The following is a 20,600-nucleotide window of genomic DNA, read 5'->3' as shown; positions in this document are numbered from 1 at the left end:
ACAAATGTAATCTTACAGTGCTACTACATTATTAGCATGCTATCTGATTTTGAAATCTTATAGAAATTCATCGTTCTGTTTAGATACAATAACTGACAAAAATGTACTGTTATTTTCCTTACAAACAAAATTTGCACAACAGAAAGCAGCAATTAAAGATGTAATGCTTACAATGTTATTAGTTTGGCATGTGATAGGGAAAAAAGCTTACATGCAATAGCCAAAGCCACTTTGAAACTCTCCTGTTATTTTTTCATTAATTAATTTTTTATAGGCTACGTTATGGACATAACATTTCAAACATACTGAAATACTTAATTTCAGAGAGTGAAGGCGGAATGTGTGTTTCTGGTATCAGTGAGCGCACAGCTGATGCTCTGAGGGCAGAGAAGTTGTTGCTGCTCACAGTCTTTGCTGCGAGTGAGAGAGATGTTTCACCCGACATAATGAAGACGAACGTGGCAGCACAAGCACGGCACATCCCGCAAAAGCAACCTGCAGCAATGCTCGTTCTGCGGCTCGCCAAGCTTTACTTTTGTAGGTCGCATGGCAGTAAATAATACGATGATATGACCATGCAGTCAATACACATATTTAATAAAAACATTAAAACAAGCAGAGCTGTAAAATAAAAAAAATAAAAAAATGCACGCCAGGTCTACACTGGACACGAGTGGAACGATGCAACAAAAGACAACAGAACCCAGTGATGGATACACTGGACACGATCCCCATCAGTGAACTGATGCTTGTTCTGTTTATGATGAAATGTTCTGACACTGTGTTCAGATGATTTGACACTGTAGTGTGATGTCATTAAGTTAAGACAGACTTTTAGCGCAGTGGGACGCGCACGACAACTCTCGCGTCCGGTGTAGACACAGACAGTGACTTCACTATTTACAAATAAGTTATATAAGAACAAAAAAAATCCTAAACCAGCAGCATAATGAGATGGACATATAGACTAGAAAATATATTTACACTTGCTGTCCTCCATCCATGACACTGACGCACTGCTGAGCTGCCAGTTTTAATCTGAACAGCTGTTAATGCCGAGTGGATGGTTAGATGCATGATGGGGCAGTATTAAATAAATAAAACAATAATAATAAAATAAAATAAAGGTCTTTCCAGCATTAAGGTAATAACATTACAGTTTTTTATCATCTTGTCTCATTTATGTTGTCAGTTAATGAAGCTCTTTTTTACATCGTGTGCATTTTATTGTTTATAATGAGAGAACTTGAGTTTAATCGTGAGGACGGTTTATTAATCTGACCATTCTTTAGAGTTTTAAAGATTTAGCTAAATCGTGCAGGTTTAATTTATTTGTTTGTTGTTTTAGGCTAATTAGGCATAAATAATGTGAACGAAATTATACAGTGCTTCATGTTTAAACATGCAATAATTTCTTAATCAGTTTACAGACAAATGTCTTTTTCTCAAGAAGTTATCTGTCAAAATAAAGGACAGGTAATGAATAACAAAAATACATGTTGTTTTATTAAAGGAATTTTAAGATATAAATTAAAATATAGCCATAATGTAGCCCTGTAGACTACCCCCCTGAAATAGGCTACCACTTTTAATGCTGCGATGCAAAGTAAACCACAATTTCTTTTGAATAACATAACACATAATTCATATAATGTAAATAATACTGCACACCTTTTAAATGTGTCCAATCTAAAATATGGTTTAATACCATGTAGCTTAGAGAAAATATAAGCACAGGCTCAGGCACAGGCTTGACATTTATCCTGCTTGAATTCGTTCTAAGAAATGCACATAACTTCATAAGTACCAAACTTTCATCTTTGAATATTACATATTAAATATTTTAACTATAGTGTTTTCTTTTATTTTTTGAGACTATAGGCGTCAAATGTAACACATCAGCGAGGCGAAACTGACGTCTATTTGCGAAAATGTGCTTTGATGCGCTTGTTTGATAACTTGTGGTTAAAGCACCACTCAGCCGTTAAAGGCTGCAAATGCACTTTACAGACGCTGTGGTGGTGGTGTATATATATATATATATATATATATATATATATATATATATATATATATATATATTATATATATATATATTATATATATATAATATATATATTTCCCTTGTGGATTGTTCAAATTCACTACCCTTTCGAGTTGTTTGGGATGAAAACATCCACTCAGTTAAACTGCTGTAAAAATGTATCAGATAATTATTTTTTTCACATTTTTTTTGCATAAATCTATTAATCAACCTCAGTCCTGATAATTTCCAAATTCATAAATGATGTCACTGATTTAGGAAAAAAATGTTTTTTTTTTATATTTTAAATATAAAAAGGGATTGTGGACTGAATTTTTTTTTATATTTTCAATATAAAAAGGGATTGTGGACTGAATTTTTTTTTAACCTTTTGTCACAGTCTTGGGCATGTCAAAGATTAGTAACAACATTGGATTTAATGCATTGTTAGTTTTTGTGCAGCATTAAATTTTACTTTTTTCTCCCTCATTAGTTGTTGGTGGCTGTTTTTGCCCCATTGACTTCCATTATAACGACATTTTTTGATTGCAAAGCCATGACAACATATAATCATGCATTCTTGTTTGTTGGTGGTGTTACCTGTTGGGAAGAGGTAAAAGTTTTACTGCTGATCAAAAGGTGGCACCCTTTAGATAGGCATGTGCAAAAAAAAGCTTTGTTTCTGGCTTTTATATGGAGTTATATGCAGTATAACAGTATATTATAGTGTTTGTGTGTGTGTGTGTGTGTGTGTGTGCATGGGGTATAAGGGATATATACACACACACACACACAAAATTGCATAATAAATGAAAAAATGTAATACAAAGTTTTTTTTAATAAAATACAAAAAGGTTTTATTACAAACCCTATTATTAAACTATTTACTATATTAGATTAAATTTAACTTTATTGTCATTGCATATGTATGGTACAGGGCAATGAAATGCAGTTAGCATCTAACCAGAAATGCAATAAGCAGTAAGTACAGGATATACAGTGTCTACAATATGTTACAAATGTACAATTATTATACATTTAAGGCTTTAGACATCATTTGCAGGTTTTAAATACTATCAGCATGATATACAGATAGGTGTACTAGTGTACTATAACATACTATACAGATGGATTGTGTAATATCCGTTTTCCCTGTCTTTATCTTCATTATGGGCGTGACAAAGTTTCTTAAGGAAACAATCGGAGTCTAACAAGGGGTTGTAAGGAGTCAGAAGTGACGCTGGATGGGAGCAACATTGTTTTTCATACCCGCGGGTTGAAGCAACCCCAATACCAATAACATGATATTTAGCCCCTAAAATGTGAATTTTACCAAGGCAACTCAGCCAAAAAACCTATATTTTAACCCCGAGAAGCTATTTGTATCAGGGAACCTCCTGGAAACGCGATTGGGCTAGTTTTGAGAAGCAACTGGGCGGGATTTGTTGTGAAAACCGGGCAACACTGATCTGAACGCACGTGCTGGAGATACACTACTAATTACAGGAGCGCCTTTACTGATGAGATGTACATGAAAATCGCATTCGATTTTTTGCACAGCCCTAGGTTTTATATATATATAATTATTATTATTATTATTATTATTTAATTAAAGATCAAGGTGTAACCTTTACAAATGCAGACTAAAGCACTATTCGGACGGGACTAGTTTTCTAAACTACGTTTGAGTTTCGATTCTTACCACCTGACGTCTGTGATTTTCATGTACCAATTCGGACGGGACTAACATCTCCGTGTTTATTACAGAGGTGGGAGGGTCTGTTTTGTGCATCTGGGCGTCACAGAGATCACGCACTCTGTATGCGTGCATTGCATTCATTCAGAATGACTGCCTTAGTATTATTACACAATAAATACTAAATGGCTGGTATAACAAAACCATGTTAATGTGTGGTTCCTTTAGTTTAACTTGTTTTCCTTTTTTTTTTTTTTTTTATTAAATGTAATTAAAACATTATGTAACTGAGTACATAAATGAGCGTGAGTAATCTTACCTGATGCTGATATTACAATAGCCGGTATTAACAGTTTACGCGATCTTGCTCTTGATTTTATTGTTTGTATTATTTTTTTATTATTATTTATTTGCCGCTAAGCAAATATATCAAACATCCGCGCGGTAAGGCCATCTACGGTAATTCACGTTGGCCAAAACACACAAGGAAACACGTTGTGAAATAAAATATCACCGGCAATCACACACATTCGCATTCGGACGGGATTAGTTTTCTCAGAGGATCACTGAGTTTGCTGAAAAACGGTAGGTAATTTGCTCTGGAATTATCACAGAGGTTGTGTGAGAAAAACACAGACGTGGCAGATTCGGACGGGATTAAAATCACCAAGTACGTCTGTGAAACGCAGATTTCTCTAACGACCCCCTGTAAAACTAGTCCCGTCCGAATAGGGCTTTATTTTCACAGCCTTCTTTGATCATATTCAGCAAGGGTATGAATAATTTTGAGCACATCTATAAATGCTTTAGCTTACTTTGTAAATGTGTTACCTTGTGACTTGCGTTCACTAGTTGATTCATTCTAAAAGTTTTTATTTAGACTGTTTTGGGCTAATCAAATATAAGTAAACGCAAAGCACAATTTAACACGTTTACAAAGTAATGTATATTAGGAGCTTTTCAACTGGAGTTTAATGTTTACATTTCATTTACTATTAAATTCAAATAGTATATCAGGTCACATGTTTGAATAGTATTTCTACAAGAAAATAACAGAGAAAACAATGTTAAGTTTTTATCTTAAATGAGACATCAGCTAGTCTGTGAAGAAAATGTACCATGTTTTTAATATAGTAAATATTTTAACGATAGCGTTGGTAATAAAGCCATAGTAGCTTCAAATGTACTATTGTCTGAGACTCCATGATATGTACGTTACCATCATACACTATAAAATGTAAAATACGTTTTAGTATAATAAACCCATGGTTGATTTTCAAACAGGTAAACGCAGGTCACAAGTTAACAGGGGCACATTTCCTTGATTCAGCCTGCTGCATAATCTCACGCCAAGAGTAAAATCCTGACTTCAGTCCAATCTGTGGCAGAAATAGTAACGTTAGTCAGATAGCCCAATGTGTTCATTAATGGCATCTTGCGGCGCAAGTGTTTTTAGCATGCATTCAAAACCTAGACAATTTTTTTTAAAGAATAGTGTGTGAAACAGTATACAATAAAAAACAAATGTTTCGGATTATTATGCTGAAGTGTTGTCAACACAGTTGCTGAGGTTGTTACCTCACAAATATGGCCCAATCCCAATTCTATTTTATACCCCTTCCCCTCCGCCTACCCCTTCCCCTTGTCCCTTGAGGTAGGGGAGACAATACTGCCCTAAGGATTAGGACACCAATACTATGCCGTCACACATCATCATTTGTTGTCTAGCTCTTTCAATACACACATATACTGGTGTGCTGGTGTGCATTAGAGCCTTTAATTATCGTTCTGTAGGCTATTAATGAGCTGCTTACTGACACACAAACATATCGGAAATCACGCAGCTCACACATCAAGGACTGCCCCACGACTGTTATTAAATACAGTTTAAATACTGAATCGCTACATTATATTTTCCAGCGACGAGAGGATACAACGCTGTTTTTAAGTAAACTCACTCTAAAAAGATAAACGCACAGACGCTAATACACGCAACTTTAATTTCTCTCTCTCTCTCTCTCTCTCTCTCTCTCTCGAATAGGCAATATTTGAGAAAATGGTTTCCATTTGAAAAAAGCTTACAATTATCTGTCTTTTTGTTTACGCTGTAGTAGCCATGTTGCAGAGATAATTCATACCCCTTCGTTTGAAGTGTGGTCCCAAAAATCTTCGTTTGAAGGGCTATCTGGCCCTTCCCCTTACCCCTACCCCTCCAACCAAAAGAGAATCAAGACAAAGATTTGAGGGGAAAGGGGAAGGGCTAAGGGGTAGAATTGGGATTGGGCCTAAATGTACTGACCATTCTTTTTAAAAAGGCTTGTTAATTAAGGATTCATATGAGCAAAAAATGCTATATTTCCCAACTGAACTCATCTCATAATTAATGGACTACATACTAATAATTATTATGTAAATTGTTGTTAGGTGGTAGATACTTATATTTCAGTAATGTAGTACATTATAAAACAGTATGCAATAAAACAGTGTGTTTAAAATATCATTCTTGAAAATATTATTAAATGAATGCAACTTTATTGGAACAAAAGCCTCCCTATACCTATACTGCTAACCACCTAATAGCACTATGAACATTTTCAAATATTTCCTTTATTTTTATTTAAATAAATGCCTTTCTAATCTGATTGGAAAATGAGTAGCCTAGAACAAGTTTGGTAAAGGGTGGCCTTGAACTCGGTTTGCTCGCGTCAAAATCATTCTTCACATGTCTTTTACCCGCTGCGCTACTGATGTTGGAGAGAATTGGGCATCTTTTACAGTGCTGTTTATAACAGCCAGGCATTGGTGAGCGGAGTTAATGGAAATAGTCTCTATTGATTATATTACTTCAATATTTTTATTATTCAGTATCTTTAAAATAAAGCACTATAGAGATAAAGGTGACCTAATTTGACTAGAGATTAAAGAACAATCTATGTCCTACTTATTATATTGTTATTATATACACAGCAATAGTTTGTAGTTTACAGTAACATGTAATGTATGTATAAAAGTGCTTTATAATTACTATTTCCTGCAGTTCACTCACGTGTTAGAATATGAAACATTACATGGAGCACGTTGCGTTCTGGGAAACAGTGTCCCATGCAATGTCTTCAGATGCATAAATCAGACTTCAGCAAATGTAGCAGGCAAATGTAATCTGGGCATTACATGAATACAGGACATTCTCTTACCATTCACAGAATACACCCAGCATAAAGCAGTAGAGTAGGAGTTGTGTGGTAATATGCCATTCTGAGAAACGTCCTGATGTCTGCAGCCAGACCCTGTTGAATCATTTTGAGAGGCAAACTGATTCAGTTGACTCAAAAATGTTTCGAAAAGCTCAGTTTCACCATCACTAGATAGAGTACTACAGTGTTGCATTCAGTAGTAATTTCAGTAGTTTTATTTCAATAGAAACACTTTAAAAATGGTTAAAAGCACAAACCTTTCTTCAGTGGAATCACAGATGCAGGATCATGTCGCAGTATTATGACATCACTTCACCAGACCAAAATAAAAGTCTGTTTTCTTCCTCTTTTTGATGTTTTATGGTGGTTGGGAAACCAGCTTTGGTGCATATTTCGCCTCATACTGGGATGGAGAGTGAGGCGAGGACATCCTTCTACCTATATTTTATTATATATATTAGTTTTTCTTCAGGAAATTAATAAGAGCTTTATAACCTTTATTACAACAACTGTTTAAAACATTATTTAATGTCAGTTAATGGCAGCAGATTTAACTTTATTATTTCCTTTCATATGTCCTACAGTTAATCAGCAAATGTTCAGCAAGTCCACAATGATTACATTGACCAGATTCATGTCTTGCTGTCATTTGGAGTGATTTATTATTATTATTTAGAATGTTGTGGAAAAGTTATTTCAGTAATTCAACTCAAATTGTGAAACTCGTGCATTAAATAAGTTCAGTGCACACAGACTGGTTCTTTTGTGATGATTTTGGCTCACATTTAACAAAAACCCACCAATTCAAGGAAGGAAATGAAGTTGTGGATATGCCAGTAAAAAACTACAAAGCATGAAACAGTAGATGTACAAGCACCAATAAGAGCAGAGGTCAAAACCTTCACAAAGCAACATTCACTTAAAATATGGCAGAAATATTGGAAGACAGCGGATACAGGACGTCATTTATACATTTTACAAAATCAAGTAGTCACAAGCTTGAGGAAGAGCAGAAGCCCAAGGGAGGAGATGTTAGTCTCACGTCTCAGAACGAGTCTCACTGGTTTAAATACAACATTGCACAGAATTTAATAGGATGTTTTTTTCACCTCTCATTTGATGTCATTTTAATACTCACTCCAGTCTAGTAGGGGGCGGTAATGCGCCTTTGAGATGAGCTGCCAACTGCGATTAAATCTGAAAGAAGAAGAAGAACGCATCTGTGATTCGACTGAAGAAAGGTGAGTGCTTTTATTTAAAAGTGTTTGAAAAAATAAACTTGTTTACGTACCGTAAAAAATCATTGATTACTTCTGCTGCGTCCAATTCACATTCCGCCCTAAATAGTATTAAACTGTACAGCGCAGATCGATGCACGCTGTAACAGTGCGGTGGACGAGTACTCGATTAGAACTACAAACACGAATAACATTAGTTTAAAAACTACAAACATGGCGGAGACCAACGGACAGAGAAAGGAGAAATCTCTAACCTGATTTATTATTTATTTTACCGATGTCCTTGCCATGTTTCTGTGCCTTGATCGTGGTAATATCTTGCTGTCTGTGGAGAGTCAGAGAGCTTTTCTGAATTGATCAAAAACATCGTAATTTGTGTTGTTAAGATACAAAAAAAAAAGTTTTACTGTTTGGAGAGACATGAGTGTGGGTAAAGGGATACTCCACCCCAAAATTAAAATTTAAGATGTTTGGGATGAAAACCGGGAGGCTTGTGACTGTTCCATAGACTGACAAATAATAACAGTGTCAAAGTCCAGAAAAAGTAGGAAATGCTTCCTCAGAATAATCAGTATTCCTTCAGTGATTCATTCCTGTTTTACTGTGACTTTTATTGTCTCTTTTTATTTAATCATATTTTCTCTAAAATGAGTAACATATTTATAAGATATGGCTTAAATTGTATATTTAGGTCTTCTTTAATACTTAAACAGATAATAGAAATAATAAATGATATGTATTCAATTGTATTATGTCCTCAGTGCAAAGAAACCTAATTTCACAAGAAATATAAACCATGAAATGGTAAAATGTATGTATGTATGTATATATATATATATATATATATATATATATATATATATATATATATATATATATGTTGTTATAGACTAGGCTAAACTGCCCTCTAAACATACATATAAATGTTGTGAAAATATAGTTAATATTTTTCTTTTACTATTTTCTTTATTTACCGTGTCCCTGAAGTCGTAGTAATCTGTACAAACTGATGTACGCTTCAACTCTCCCTCCTAACCTTTTTTTTTTTTTTTTTGTAACGATAACGAATGAAAGACTGACTCGTTCTCGAGTCAAGAACAGGTTGCATCGGTTATTTTCCTTAACTAAAGTCTGTCCACATTTACACATCAGCCAAACAGGACAACTTATTGGCCAATGCCGATATTAAAAAAATGCCATAAATTGGCCAATATATCGTCCTTGGCAATATATCGGTCGACCACTATTAGGGCCGTTGATACATTAATTTTGGAGCCGACTGGAAAACAAAAAAGCCCCAGGATATCGGGCTAGCGATTTTGCGAGCCCTGCACCTCAGATCTATTCAGTTTGTAAACCATTGGTTTCCACACTTGTTTCGTTAAACAAAAGAAATGATGCTTATAGAAGATTGACTAAAACGAATCACCTGTTCACGAATTGGATCATGAACTTGCATAACCGAGCCAAAGATTATCTATTATTGAACATTTCGAATAAAGACTTCAAGTTCATCTGTAAAGCGCACATAGCTATCGTTTGACTGTAGAAACTTTTATTTCATGCATGAGTCGTATGGATCTGTTAACTAAGTGCAAACTCTGAGTTCTAGGAGAATGTTTGTGTCGTGATGATGAGCATGTATCGCTCACTAGGAGTTGCTAAATGAACAGGCTGCTGCACAATTTTTTTAGTTTTAGGGGAGAATCAGTCGCGGTGTTGGTTGAAATCCCCAAACTGTTTAGTTAAATATGAAAATTAATAAATGACATCAAAATAAAAGTAATCATTGGTAATCTAAAATACTTTTCAGCTGTAACTGTAATATGATTACCCTTTATTTAAAATGTAATTATAAAGAAATACAGTTATCATATTTTGTATTTTAAATACGTAACATCGTTACATGAACTTCATTACTCCCCAGCTCTGGTTAAGTCTGCTAAAAAAGTAATATATTTTTCACAATTTCTTCACGTGAAACTAAACTTTTATTTTGATGGGGTGCCGTGAGGAACTTTAAGCTGCTGTGTACGTGTTATGATGGCAGTTTTGTCAGATTAAATGGTAAAATGATAATGAAGTGACAGCTGGGGATAAAATTTCTGTATTCATATCATCATAGTAAGACGACCATGGCCAAAAACACACGAGCATCGTCACCGCTTTTGTAAACATTCTTTCATTCATTCATTTCAGAAATTATGGCACCTTTATGCGTGATATCAATTGCTTCTACACTTTTTTAGTATTACTATATAATTTTATCTAAGCATTGCATTTTGCTTTGTTCTTATTTCTTGTCAAGAGTACCTCTACCATGATAAGCAATGAATGAGTGACAAGCTTTCGGTTATAGCGCAAGGTAAATAAGAGGGTGACATCTAGAGTGGAGAAGACTAATGAAAAGATTCACATTTATCAGATCTTTTTTAAATGTTTGCAGAAATAAATACCGGAAAAGATAGATTCGCGGCTTTTGAGAATCAATATCGAATCAACGGCCTTTAAAAAACATTTAATCAAAATCTTTTTTTCTTTTTTTTTCAGTCAGAGAGCGCACAAGTACTAAATTGAGCACTTGAATGTTAAAAATTTTAAGACTCAAAAGCACATGCAAATTGATACATTTGATTGTCTGTCGTGAGTGTCTTCGCGGTTATAATTGTTATCATGGTATTGTTATAATGTGCGGGAGATGTTAAAAAAGTACATGCATATAAATCCCTTAACCAAGTTTTGTATTTAAAAAAATCAAAAAGCATACGCGGTTTGCGATTAGTGGATACTCTCCAAAATGGTGCTAGGGTGATGCAGAGGAGACTAATTGGTGAATAAAGTCAAATTTTCTTTCTTTTCCACACAAAAAGTATTCTTGTAGCTTTGTAAAATTACGGTTGAACCCCTGATGTCATATGGATTATTTTACCAGTCTTCTCATGTTTGTGGACATTGATCATGTAAGGACTCTTGCTGTATATGGGAGGGTCAGAGAGCTCTCAGAATGCATTGTAAAAATTGTGTTCTGAAGATGAACGGAGGTCTTGCAGGTTTTTTTAACCACATTAGAGTAAGTAATGACAGAATGTTCATTTTGGGGTGAACTAACCCTTTAAAGGAACACTTTAAAATGGGCTCATTTTCCAACTCCCCTAATTCCAGCGTAATAATCAAGGAACTTAGCTGCCGTACTCTGGGTGCAGCAGGTGCAGTGACATGACGCAGCAACTGAAAATAGTCTGGCACTGCAGCGTAATATTGTGCCTGCTGCACCCATTGTATGGCATCAAGTTCCTTGATTATTACACTGGAAGGAGAGTATAGTTCGCAAAACTCTTTGGTCATTTTTGAATTAGATGCTAACAGTCTAATCAAGTTTAGTTATCTATGGCAAGCTAAGCTAAAAATACTACCACCAGACCATGAGATCGGCTGAATGGATTTGAAAACGGTAAAACTCAACTATTTAACTCTAGGGGAGTTGGAAAATTTAGAAAGTGTTCCTTTAAATGGAAATACCATAAATGCTTTGTAGTAAATAGGGAATTCAGATCACTCGACACATCTTTATATAGAATCTATGATGTTCATAACTTAAGGAATCTGTGATTTAATATTTTACAGATCCTTGTAACATACTATTATAAAGATGGCATTTATTAAAGAGGAGAGTGAAGACAAAGATTGAAGAGATATTCAGAATCAAACATGAAGATACTGAGGAACAAACAGGTTGGTTTTTTATTCTCAAAGCTGAACTTGTTCATTTGATCCTGTTTAAAAATTTCCAGCTCTACAGAAAGGATTTTTAATAATGTCATATGAAAGTTTTGAAATTAAAAAATTGTATTTGAAATGGACCGGGTCGCATCGTGTTGGGGTGGCCTTCCTCAAAATAAGGAACACCCGGTCTTCAACACAAAAGCATCAATAAAACTGAATATACAAAAACAAAACAGAAGAAAAGTGCTCACAAACTAATGTCTAATACATCCAAGATCTCTACATGCAGGTGTGAAGTTTTTTTTTTTTAGGGAGGTGTAGCATTAGTTTTTAGGTACAGAAATTAATATATATTCGATTAATATAAAGACGGTCACTTTAAAGCCCCTTTCACATTGCACGTCGGACCCGGCAAATTGCCGGAACATTGAACCTTCTGTGTGAAAGCAACCACGTCCCGGGATTGATTCCGGCATTGAACCCGGGTCGGGGACCTAGTAACATTGGCGGGTTCAACCCGGGATGAGCGCTGTGTGAACAAAAGCCAGACCTAATGCCGTGTCGAAGTGATGACGCACGTTATCGTGTGACTCTTTTACCGGGTGTTTTGAAGGAAGATCAACATTCGCGACAAAAAAACTAGTGCTAACTGAAATGAAGCAGAGATCACTTTCTGTGCTGACGCCGAGATCGTTCGCTTGCTTCAGTGAAAGTATAACGTGCCTAACGTTTTCGACACGTACATTACATGTCGCGCCGTGATGTCACGTGTCGATATGGGACCTTTACGGGTTGTCTGTGAAAGCACACACATAGCACGGAACAATTGGCGGAACACTTTACCCCTGTATTTGCCGGAATTGCAGTGTGAAAGGGGCTAAAGAGAACGCACCGATCCAGTAGGCCTACGTTCAGCCGGTTATATCTGCTGTAAGATACTTCCCAAATGGGCATTTTGACATAATTTTTGTGTGAATTTGTCCATTTAAACACAATACTTTAGAGAGAGCTTATATTTGTGCGCGTTCTGAGGCTTGGGTTTAAGTGCTTCAGATGAGCAAACACACATCTTCACACTGCATGCGAGAGCTCGGGTCCTCTGGCTCTTAAATCTTTCAACTTAAATGAGTTTAGTTTAAAAACAGATGGCGACGCTTGCTGTTCAGGTCTCATCTGTTCCCACGTGTTTCCTGAACCATGGGTGGAGCCAGATGATGTAAACATTAGCCGCATTTCCACTATCAGGCCAGTGCGAGCCAGAGCTTAAAACACGACTGGGCGGGGCTAATATCACTGAGGCCAGAATACTGCAGGGTTTCCACAGTGGAGCCTGAAGCTCTGCTGCGCATCACTAAAACACGCCCTGTACACGCCTCTCTGGAACAGTGTCACGAAACCTCTTCATTTCACCAACAAATATAAGTTATCAGAAAACGAATAAGAAATAAATCACTGGAACATGCGCGATCACACACAAACACGATAAAAGCGTGTTTGTATGCTTTGTTAAATATTCAAATTCAAAAGCATCTGTGTTTTACTATAGACTAAATGATACATTAATCATAATGAATTAATTTATCAGGACCCAAAATTAATCAAACAGAAATAAATGTATTTATGTTATTTATTTATTTTATACGCTTATGAAAATAGCCTGCTTATTCAATAGAGTCTGTTTCTGTTTATTTGTAGCCAGTAGCCTATACGTTACATTAAGAATGAATGATGATATCTTTATTTTTACAAAAGCTCCTTATTATATATACCTTATTATATTTTTATTATAGGCAACATGGAGCTGATCTCTCGAGACAAGATTTATGACATAATATAAGTTACTAAATAAATACACGATTGTGACGGAGAATAAGAAGCTGATGTCTGATTTCTTCAAGTGGTCATATTTACCATGTTTACTATGGTAACGTTAATCTGTAGTGTGCATAGTCTTTTACATCGCTTAAAATATTTCGCCTCGAATGGTGATTATAATCCACATCCGATCAGATCGCGTTATTTCAAACACTCGCTGCTGTCTGAAAGTGAGTTTTGAGCAACTTATTTAAAAAAGTATTTAATACCGGAGTTAAAGCTGTTATCTCTCTGAAATGGTCTGCAGCGCTGAGCTCTCCAGAAAAGGAGAAACTCCGCCTTTTTCCATAACCACTCCTCTAGCCCTAGCTGGCCCGCTTTGGCCCAAGGTTTTCGTCGGGCCAAAACCCCTGGCCGTTTTTCCAGAGGAAGCCCCGACGAGGCACGATCAAGCCCCGGAAGCCTTCTTCTTTAGTTTTTATCGGCAGTTGGCAAACAAGCTGAGTGATGCGCCAGGATGAAGACGAGGAAGCTGACTCTGAAAGAAAAGCAAGCAATTTGGATGCTGAAAGAAAAGAGGAAGTCAATTAGAACTATAGTATAAACATAGGGCATGGAGAAATTGAGAGTTTGGAAACTACCGGCGAAATCAGCAACCAACAACTAACTGATTGGCTGAGAACAACAACAGTAGTTGATGACAGACAAATTATAAAAGCTGTGAAAATGAACCCTAAAATACATGTCTGTAAAATCACCAAGAAGAAAGTTGGGTGATGCTCTGTCAGTCTACATTCCTAGGGAGTTGCAAATGATCCTAAGCATACAAGCTCATCTGTAACGCCTGTTTCACACATAATCCGTCCGTATGCGTTGCATATTTTTTTTACGCATACATGTTAACAGATTCCAGCGTTCCAGTCTGTCAGTGCGTTCCAGGAGTGGTGCGTCTGCGGCAGTGCAGCAATCCTTTATGTACCGAGTATATTTTTGCTGTGCTGCACGTGCTGATTTAAAGTGACAGCACATTGTTCGCGGTAAAAAATTTACATGGATTGACTCAGAAATGCAGCAATTTCACAATAAATACCAATTAAAGCCTACTGGCTTTCACACCCAACAAATGGTTTTTTGGCTAGGTTTAAAACAGATAAACAAGCAACATAATATATACACTTTTATGGAAGCAGAAAAACAAAGTTTATTAATACCTGTGGGGCTGCTTGAAATAAAGACTTAAATGCAAAAGGCAGAGAGTCGACCATTTCTGTCAGTGGTGTTTTTATTGTAGATATTTGCGGTATCCTAACAAGAAAAGTATGTTAATTGTTGTGTTTAAATGTTTTACTGCTTGCTTGAGCAGCTTATTATACAAACCTAGGAGTCAAATGCATGAATATGTTGTTCATATTTACTGAGTTTAAATAACGTCTATGATTATGAAAGATTGTTACCATTCTGTGATAAAAGAGTCATAATGCTGAAAAGGATTTTCTTTCTTTCTTTCTTTTTTTTTTTTTTTTTTTTTTACATGATTTGAAATCTAAATAATGAAGAAATGTTGTGTTTGTGGCCTAAACAGCCGCGTATCAGTAGTCCTGTGTGAAAGCACAATGAGTCCGTGTTGGTTCTGCACCACATACGTAACACATGCGGACTGCATACGCACTGCAGATGGATTATGTGTGAAACAGGCGTAAAGCTTGGTGGAGGTGGTGTCATTACATGGGCATGCATTGCTGTCTCTAGAACAGGACCTCTTCATTTTAATGTGTTGTCAAAAATATTGATATTTCGATAAGTTTTGATACTAATACATCGATACACCGATACTAGCTGAGTTGTCACGTTCACGTCTATTCAAAGGTGCGTTGACAAACACCACATGACTGCAGTGCCTGTGTCATCTCATTCGTGCTGGTTAAACAGCAAAAGTGAATAGAAAGAGGGCAATTGCAGCACCCCTGCGACCGGCTTTGGTTGATAAAGAACAAAGCAGTTCTCAATGGATGAGCCAGTTGCTTTCTCTCACACACGCAAAGTGCGAGAAAGACTGAGCGAGTCTTACATGCAGAATTGTACATGTAGCGCGCTAAACGATATTCTTTGTTGTATTTTCCTGTTTGTTTTATTTTCCTTGTTTTCCTGTAAAATAATCCGTATTATTATTATTATTATTATCATCATCTTATCAGTGTTATTGTTAGTTTTTCCCTTTTTTTACTGAAACACTGAATGATCAACAAAGCACCACCATCAGTCCTAAATTCAGTTAAAATGTCTATGCATTCATACATGGTTACCAAGTCTTAATTATAATTACTAAAGTTCTATCATTAAATAATACGTGATTATCCAGATATCATTCCATTCCAGTGTCATGACAACACTAATTGAAATAATGATTATATATATAATAGCAGTTGCAGAATGAATTTGGAAGGGTACACAATCATCTTGGCTACCAATATTCAAGAAAATGCCACCAAACTCAGTAGAAATCACTACATACTGGATCAGGACAATGACCCAAAACACCCTGCCAGGACTTTATCAAGACTTTATCAGGGCAAAAAAATTTAAAGTCTTAGATTTGCCAAATCAATCTCCAGATTTAAATCTGATTGAACATTAATTTCACCAGCTGAAGACTAGACTAAAGACAGAAACTCCCCAAAACAAGCAGCAGTTGGAATTGGCTTTATTAAAGGCTGGGGAAAAACATTTCAAAGCAGAAGACCAAGAGTCTGCTGATGTCTATGGGTCTCAGACTCACTGTTCTGGTTTCATGCAAGGGATCTGCAACTAAATATTAGCTTTTGATATTTTACTTATCTGCCTTAAATTCAACTGTTCCAATACTTATCCTCACATCAAATAGTGGGATGAACTGGGATGAACTTTTAAAATTGCAAAAATTGCTTTTTATTTGGTGAAACATGTATGTGTCGAAAGACGTGTAGCTCTGACCCTTGACCTTCCAGTGCTGAACCGCTGCCTGTGTCCTGCACACAGATTTTGAAATGCTTCCATACAAATGACATAATCGCGAATTATTACAATAAAGTCTGTGCATGCGGGCGCACTTCCGGGAAAATCAGACGGAAAAAAGACCAAAAATTGGCCGATAGCCGATCGCATATTTTAAGCAAAAACCGCCTGATTTATGGCAGGTCAACCGGTGCATCCGTATTTAAAATACAACAATGAGCACCACAAAACCATTTAAAGAGGCGCGTTCACATTCAGCGGACTCCGTGCGGGATAGGAAACAGTCAACAAAGTAAAATGACTTTAAATGCATGGCATGCTCTCTTTATTTTATCAAATGATCATAATCACATGCAAGGGCATATGATTCATGATTTTTGAGGGGGCACATGGGGGGGGATTATTCATGGTTGTCATGTGACAAAGCAGTTACAATAGCACTGTATAGGCTTATGTTTTATTTATTTTTCCTTTCTATTCAAAACAATTGCTTAATTCAAACATGCTTGATATATCATAAAATATCTCGATTCTCAAATATGTGTAAGTGAACGCGTTTTGCAACTTTATAGATTATTATTTGATCAATAAATGGTGATGCACAGTAGATGCATTTTGCAGCATTAAGGTTAAGGATTAATCGATTAATTGATTGTTAATTTAAACAATGATCGATTGGAAATGATAATGAAATGATAAAAAATGGACATCCCTGATATAAATGCATATTTGCTGAATGCTGAGGGCAAACGAGAAAGTATTATAATGTTTGCCTTTCTAATTCTACAATATAAAAATTTAAGTCCCACTACAAACGCATCGGCCAAATAGAAAAACTTATCAGCTGATGCTTATAATTAAAAAATGCCTAATATCATCCGCCCACTATTTAACACCTTTAATAGCTTGGTGTGTATAAGACTTACATGTTTTTGGTTTTGATGTTTGTTTTTTTGTGCCATTAAAATGGTGTTAATCTGGATGTCTTTTTTTGCATTAGACCTGATGACACGGAAAGAGGAGAGTCAAGAACTCAATGAAAAGGAAGATAATATTCAGCATGAGAAGTATAATTTCATGACTGGAGAAAAATCATTTAGTTGCTCACCTACTGAAAAGACTTCACAAAAAAAGAGCTCAAAAGACAGCCGACATAAGTTATTTCACCTGCCAACAGTGTGGGAAAAGATTCGCCAGAAAAGGAAGTCTTGAAGTCCACATGAGAGTACACAGGAGAAAAGCCTTTCACCTGCCAACAATGTGGAAAGAGTTTCCCTCACAAAAAAAACCTTAGAAACCACATGAGAAATCATACTGGAGAGAAACCTTTCACCTGCCAACAATGTGGAAAGAGTTTCACTCACAAAGGAAACCATGGAAAACGCATGAGAATTCATACTGGAGAGAAACCTTACGCAAGTCAACAATGTGAAAAGAGTTTTACACAAAAACGAACCCTTGTTTTCCACATGAGAATTCACATGGGAGAGAAACCTTTCTCCTGCAAACTGTGTGGAAAGAGCTTCATTCAAAATCCAAACCTTAGAGACCACATTAGAATTCATACTGGAGAGAAACCTTTCACATGCCAACAATGTGGAAAGAGTTTCACTCACAAAGGAAACCATGAAAAACACATGAGAACTCATACTGGAGTGAAGCCTTTCTCCTGCAAACTGTGTGGAAAAAGTTTCATTCGAAAACCAAACCTTGTTAACCACATGAGAATTCACGCCGGAGAGAAACCTTACACATGCCAACAATGTGGAAAGAGTTTTACACAAAAAGGAACCCTCGGTAACCACATGAGAATTCACACTGGAGAGAAGCCATGAGTTTAGAAAATCAAGTAGCTTTATTTATTAGAGAAGGTCACATGTTTTTTTTTTTTTAAGTGTCCTCATGTTGTGTCCCGTACAAAAGCCTTACCGTATTTTTCGGACTATAAGGCGCACCCGAGTATAAGTCGCATCAGTCCGACAATAAGTCATGACTAGGGAAAAAACACAAGTTGCACTGGACTATAAGTCGCATTAATTTAGAACCAAGAGAAAACATTACTGTCTACAGCCGCGAGAGGGTGCTCTATGCTGCTCAGTGTAGACTACAGGATCAAGCCCTCTCGCGGCTTTGGCTGGTAATGTTTTCTCTTGGTTAATTTTTCTTAGTTAATTTCTCTTAGTTCATGTCAAATTAATTTTGATAAATAAGTCACACCTGACTATAAGTCGCAGGATCACCCAAACTATGAAAAGAAGTGTGACTTATAGTCCGGAAAATACGGTAAATGCATCTAAGGTAGGGGTGGTAAATTTGAGCTAAAATTCATATCACAATGTTTTACACTGTCCAGGTGATTATTATTAGAAGTGCTGGTCATATAATTAGAATATCATCAAAAAGTTGAATCACTTCACTAATTCCATTCAAAAAGTGAAACTTATATATTACATTCATTCATTACACACACACTGACATATTTCAAATGTTTATTTCTTTTAATTTTGATGATTATAACTGACAACTAAGGAAAATCCCAAATTCGGTATCTCCGAAAATTTGAATATTGTGAAAAGGTTAAATTTTTAAGACACCTGGTGCCACACTCTAATCAGTTAATTAACTCAAGACACTTGCAAAGGCCTTTAAATGGTCTTTCAGTCTAGTTCTGTAGGCTACACAATCATGGAAAAGACTGCTGACTTGACAGTTGTCCAAAAGATGACCATTGACCCCCTGCAGAAAGAGAGCAAAACACAAAAGGTCATTGCAAAGAGGCTGGCTGTTCACCGAGTTCTGTGTCCAAGCACATTAATAGAGAGCTGAAGGGAAGGAAAAAAGTTTGTGGTAGAAATTTTTTTACAAGCAATAGGGATAAACCACACCCTGGAGAGGATCGTGAAACAAAACCCATTCAAACATGTGGGGGAGATTCACAAAGAGTGGACTGCAGCTGGAGTCAGTGCTTCAAGAACCACTACGCACAGACATATGCAAGACATGGGTTTCAGCTGTCGCATTCCTTGTGTCAAGCCATTCTTGAACAACAGACAGCGTGAGAAGTGGCTGGACTGGACTGCTGCTGAGTGGTCCAAAGTTATGTTCTCTGATGAAAGTAAATTTTGCATTTCCTTTGGAAATCAGGGTCCCAGAGTCTGGAGGAAGAGACGAGAGGCACACAATCCAAGTTGCTTGAGGTCCAGTGTAAAGTTTCCACAGTCAGTGATGGTTTGGTGCCATGTCATCTGCTGGTGTTGGTCCACTGTGTTTTCTGAGGTCCAAGGTCAACACAGCCGTATACCAGGAAGTTTTAGAGCACTTCATGCTTCCTGCTGCTCACCAACTTTATTGAGATGCAAAATTTCATTTTCCAACAGGAGTTGGCACCTGCACACAGTGCCAAAGCTACCAGTACCTGGTTTAAGTACCATGGTATCCCTGTTCTTAATTGGCCAGCAAACTCTCCTGACCTTAACCCCATAGAAAATCTATTGTATTGTGAAGAAGATGCAATAGGCAAGACCCAGGAATGCAGAAGAGCTGAAGGCCAATATCAGAGCAACCTGGGCTCTCATAAGAACTGAGCAGTTCCACAGACTGATCGACTCCATGCCATGCCGCATTGCTGCAGTAATTCAGGCAAAAGGAGCACCAACTAAATATTGAGTGATGTACATGCTCATACTTTTCAGTTGGCCATGATATCTAAAAATCCTTTCTTTGTATTGGTCATATTCTAATTTTCTGAGATACTGAATTTGGGATTTTCCTTACCGTATTTTCTGGCTATAAGTCACATTTCTTCATAGTTTGGCTGGTCCTGCGACTTATAGTCAGGTGCTACTTATCAAAATTAATTTGACATGAACCAAGAGAAATGAACAAAGAGAAAACATTACCTTCTCCAGCCACAAGATGGC

At 36.5% G+C, this 20,600-nt stretch overlaps 2 protein-coding genes, 1 long non-coding RNA gene and 1 pseudogene across 3 annotated transcripts in view; 2 read left to right on the top strand and 2 right to left on the bottom strand.

The window, feature by feature from the left end:
- The window catches only part of LOC127955916 (gastrula zinc finger protein XlCGF57.1-like), a 703,806-nt gene that overhangs the window by 5,646 nt on the left and 677,560 nt on the right, over positions 1-20,600 (bottom strand). The gene's annotated exons all lie outside the window — the stretch shown is intronic.
- The window catches only part of LOC127955977 (gastrula zinc finger protein XlCGF57.1-like), a 202,483-nt pseudogene that overhangs the window by 132,623 nt on the left and 49,260 nt on the right, over positions 1-20,600 (top strand).
- LOC127956110 (uncharacterized) lies at positions 2,941-7,227 on the bottom strand. The gene is made up of 3 exons (XR_008153476.1): positions 7,171-7,227; positions 6,914-7,006; positions 2,941-5,098 (listed from the first exon to the last, which is right to left on the bottom strand). It is a non-coding gene; the product is annotated as an uncharacterized LOC127956110 (long non-coding RNA).
- The window catches only part of LOC127956002 (gastrula zinc finger protein XlCGF8.2DB-like), an 85,654-nt gene continuing 73,189 nt past the window's right edge, over positions 8,136-20,600 (top strand). Inside the window, exon 1 of the mRNA XM_052553746.1 lies at positions 8,136-8,154. The gene's annotated coding sequence lies outside the window, so the exon portion shown is untranslated. The remainder of the gene's footprint in view (positions 8,155-20,600) is intronic.

This window comes from Carassius gibelio, chromosome B4, assembly GCF_023724105.1.
Source record: "Carassius gibelio isolate Cgi1373 ecotype wild population from Czech Republic chromosome B4, carGib1.2-hapl.c, whole genome shotgun sequence".
NCBI lineage: Eukaryota > Metazoa > Chordata > Actinopteri > Cypriniformes > Cyprinidae > Carassius > Carassius gibelio.
This window is presented reverse-complemented; position numbering and strand designations above follow the sequence as displayed.